General features: G+C 44.7%; 1 pseudogene; it reads left to right on the forward strand.

Annotated features, from left to right (window-relative positions):
- Positions 1–293: 293 nt before the first annotated feature.
- Positions 294–1,657, forward strand: LOC144299509 (FAS-associated factor 2 pseudogene; annotated as a pseudogene).
- The last annotated feature ends 3,074 nt before the right edge of the window (positions 1,658–4,731 follow it).

The raw sequence follows: 4,731 nt of genomic DNA on the forward strand, positions 1-4,731 counted from the left end.
TATAAAGTTAGTCTTATAGGGCTAAGCAACAAAAGAAAACCAAATTGAATATGGCAAATAACATGGAATTAAGTACTGTTTCAAGCATAATTTTTTTTAAATGTGGTCATTCTGCACTGTTATTCATTCTGTTCAAAGAAAAAGCAACCTTGAGTAACGTATTTTTAAAATCAGCAACTTAATTAGAGGAAAAATTTTAAACAGGCAAAACAAAACAAAACACCCAGAGTATGAAAATAAAAACAGGAAATTATGTTACAATAAGAGGTAATCAAATCATTCCTTTAAGAAGCGTAGAGGCGGCAGCCAAATGGCAGCGCCTGAGGAGCCGGATATAACCCAGGAGCAGACGGAGAAGCTGCTGCAGTTTCAGGATCTGACTGGCATAGCATCTATGGATCAATGCTGCCATCCCTTGGAACAGCATTACTGGGACATAGAGGCTGCTGTACAGGACCGATTGAATGAACAAGAGGGTGTGCCAGATGTTTTCAACCCACCTCCATCCTGACCCCTGCAAGTTAATACAGCTGAGCACAGGCCCTACAGTTATGCTGTTGCAAGACCACAGCCAAGGGGGCTGCCTGGATGGGGTTATTACTTAATAATGCTTCCATTCCGATTTACCTACACAATACTTGATATATTTAGGTTTGCCCCTCGCAGCCGGGTCACTGACCCCGTTGGGGACATTGTTTCATTTATGCTCTCTTTTGAAGAGAAATATGGGAGGGCACACCCTGCCTTCTACCAGGGAACGTACAGCCAGGCACTTAACGATGCCAAGCGGGAGCTTTGGTTGCTTTTGGTTTGTCTTCATGGAGATGATCCCCAGGACTCCGATGAGTTCTGTAGCAACACACTCTGGGCCCTGAAGTTATTTCCCTAATAAACACTAGGATGCTTCTCTGGGCATGCTCCACAAATAAACCTGCGGGATATAGGGACTTGCAGGCTTTAGGAGGGAACACCTATCCATTCCTGGCCTTGATTATGCTGAAGGATCAGAGAATGACTGCAGTGGGACCCGATGACCTTATTAACCAGCTGACATGTATCATGGATGCAAACCAGACTTACCTCGTGTCAGAACACCTTGAAAGGGAAGAATGAAATCAGACCCAGGTCCTGCGACAACAGAAAGACGAGGCCTATCTGGCCTCTCTCAGGGCTGACCAGGAGAAGGAAAGGAAGACACGGGAGGAACCGGAGCTGAAGGGGCACAAGGAGGAGGAGGAGGTGCAACAGCAAAAGTTGGCAGAGGAGAGAGGTGCGCGGAATTTACAAGAGGAAAAGGAGGGGAAGCTGGAGTGTCTGCCCCCAGAGCCTTCCCCGGATGACCCTGAAAGTGTCAAGATCATTTTCAAATTAGCCAATGATTCTCGAGTAGAGAGGTGATTCCACTTTTCACAGTCTCTAACAGTAATCCATGACTTCTTCTTCTCCTTGAAAGAAAGCCCTGAAAAGTTTCAGATTGAAGCCAACTTTCCCTGGTGGGTGCTGCCTTGCATCCCTTCAGAGGAGTGGCCCAACACCCCCACACTTCAGGAGGCCAGACTCAGTCACACAGAAGTTCTCTGTTCAGGACCTGAAAGATGAATGACATTTTTTTTTCCCTCTCCCCTCCTACCCTAATCCCTAAAAGAAATGGAGAAACTTAGAAATGACAAATACCCACCATTTGCTTCAACGTGGATGGAACTGGAGGGTATTATGCTGAGTGAAGTAAGTCAGTCGGAGAAGGACAAACATTATATGTTCTCATTCATTTGGGGAATATAAATAATAGTGAAAGGGAATATAAGGCAAGGGAGAAGAAATGTGTGGGAAATATCAGAAAGGGAGACAGAACGTAAAGACTGCTAACTCTGGGAAACGAACTAGGGTGGTAGAAGGGGAGGAGGGTGGGGAGTGGGAGTGAATGGGTGACGGGCACTGGGGGTTATTCTGTATGTTAGTAAATTGAACACCAATAAAAAATAAATTAAAAAAAAAAGAAATGGAGAAACAAACAAACAAAAACCGAGAGAGAAATTCATATTATTATTATAATACAATATTTTTTTTAAGACTGCTGTATCCTAAGGGAGGATCAAAAACCATGCAGCCCAAAAGAGTCACCACCTGTGTGTGTGTGTGCGAAGGTCAGCAGTGAACGTTCCCACTGGCAAGCCCACCCTTCCCTACTGCCTCTGCACCACACACCTTCCAAAGAAAGGAGACTCTTCGACCCAGTCATTGTCCCAACTGGGGAAGGGAACATTCCCACTAGTTCTCATTCATCCTTGCTTTTATGAAAAATAAAAGTGGAAAAAAACATCTATCAACCAGCTACTACTGCAGCATCTCCTGACGACTTGCTTCTCCCACCACCAGAGAAGAGGCACAGAAGAGAGATGCTCCTTGAACTTCCCACATTTTATGAATAACTTCTAAATGTTTTTTTTGCTTTGTAATGACCAGAGGAATGAGGCTAACAATGTTGTGTCCTTAAGTAACAAGCAGGTCAGCACAAGGCAGGTGCAGCCCAAAATAGTCAGTCCTGCTCTGCTTGTCCAGGGGTAGGGGATTTTGTTAAATTTCCTGTCCCACAACATAGCTGTTTTTTTTTTTTTAACTTTATTTGATAAAGAGCCAATTCTTAAGCCCATGAATTCATGCCCTGGGGTCCTTAGCCCACAAGAGTGTAATAAAGGTGAACTGGGCTGGTTTGTGCTTATTTTTGCCATTGTCCCTCTCACATTCCTAGAGAGGTGGTTCTTTATGGTCCAACTCTTGCTGTCCTTCCTTACCATCTACGTGCCTCGCTTGGAGTATTGGGAGGAAATCTGAGTTCATTGCCCTACAAAGTCTCTGTACAGATATCCCCATATATGCAGTGTGAACTCTGTGTATACTCATTAACTGCAGTTGTCCCTTGGAATCTGTACTAGATGGTTACTATGCAATCTGAACCAAAGGATAGCAGCTCTTCATTCCTCTTCTGATGTGTGCGTGCTCTTCCTGCCCAGCCCCGAGTGTTCCTGAATTGCCAATCTTGGTGCCTTCCCAAACGACTAGCAGGGTCAATGGTAGAACCAGCAGAACCCCATGATGGTGCCCTGCCTGTCTCAGTGGGAGAAGTGGGTGGTGGTGGTGGTGGTGGTGGTGGTGGTGGTTCAAGGATAGAACTAGAAACCTTGAAGGGAGCCAAGACAGAACTCCAGGTGTGTGTAATCTGCTGGAAGGTACAGTTAGTTTCTGATATAGCCACATGCTGGAGGCAGGTTTTAATTCTCTCCCTCTATTGCTGTGTTGAGGTAATAGGGGTTTTTTAACCTCTGGATGGATGTCCCTTCTTTGGTTGAGTTTATGGTATTGGGTACATGGGTCATGCCATGTATTATTAACAGATGTCAGCATGAGCTGGCAAATATTCCAAAGTGTTCTATAGCTAGACTGGTGCAGACTTGTAACACAGCAACCTACTGAAGTAACTGGAGCCTAGCATGCTTTGAGGCCAGGCTTCATATCAAGATAAAACATAACGTGGTAGATTTGCAGGCTCCAAAGGCTTTCTCTCTTGCTTCCCTAAAATCTAAGGGCAACTCTTTCTCTTTTAGGTAGCAGTGATGTACGTGGCTTCTCCTCTGCATCCCACAGTGGTTGGGGTAAACATGGGTAAGGGACAGGATAAGGAACCTCACAAGGCACCACCTAGGGAGCCCGGGAATTACCCAGGGGTCTTGGCACAGATGTCTAAAACACCATCTCTAGGAAAATTTAATTTAATTTTGCTCCTGGCTGCCTATTATTCCATTTTGTTTACTGCTGCCTCAAGGCTAGATGAGTGGGAAGTCACTGTCTATTGGCATGAAAGGTATCTGGAATGGATACCAGGATAAAGCATGTTCTCTATTCAGCCTTATGTGAAGTCTGCTTCATGCTTACAACCATGCAAAGAGGAATTTCCCACTTAACTTCGAGTCTCCCTCCCTGTCAAACTCATAGCTATTTCCCTGGCAGTACACAGAAGGGCAGGATAATAAGGGCCTTCTCTAGGTTGGGTATTGTTTTGGGTGTTTTGCCCACACGTCTTTGGGAAGTTGTAAAACTTTTTCCTTAATTCAGTCTGCATCTTATTCTACAATGTGCACGTTATGTCTCTTGGACTTTCAATACTTGCTCAGGGAAGGAGGTCAGATGCCAGATTATTAAGAAAAAGTGTATGTCGGTACAGTTCTTGGGATGGCCTACCCATTTACTTTAGGTTTCAGGAAGTTTTATCTGAAGCACATGTTCCTTCCTAGTACGTGTGGAAACAAGCCTGCTTTGCTCAGACCCCATTCCTGTCTCCTTACCGAGGGCTGCTGCATAGGTGTCATCTCCCTTCCTCCTCCAGGAAGGATGCACATTTTGTCACTTAAAGCCAGTACAATCTGTTACTCCCAAGGACCTCGGAACTCCATGGGACCTGCAAGGGAGAAAATACTGAGAAGCCGATGATCTGCAAGGATTCTCTCATTTCCAGATCACCTCTGGGTTATTTCAGCTGTTTATCAAACAGCAAGCCATCAACCTAAAAAAAAAAAAAAAAAAACACTTGTTTCAAGTTCTCTTCTGCATCCCAAAACTGACGTTGTAGATTCAACTGAATAACATGGGAAATGACCAAGCAAAGACACCCAGTTGGAGTCAGTTGAATTTCTGCAGTTAGTGGGGGCATTTCTGGTCTTTTCTTCCACTTCTGCA

The sequence above is a fragment of the Canis aureus genome, chromosome 27 (genome assembly GCF_053574225.1).
Source record: "Canis aureus isolate CA01 chromosome 27, VMU_Caureus_v.1.0, whole genome shotgun sequence".
Classification (NCBI taxonomy): domain Eukaryota; kingdom Metazoa; phylum Chordata; class Mammalia; order Carnivora; family Canidae; genus Canis; species Canis aureus.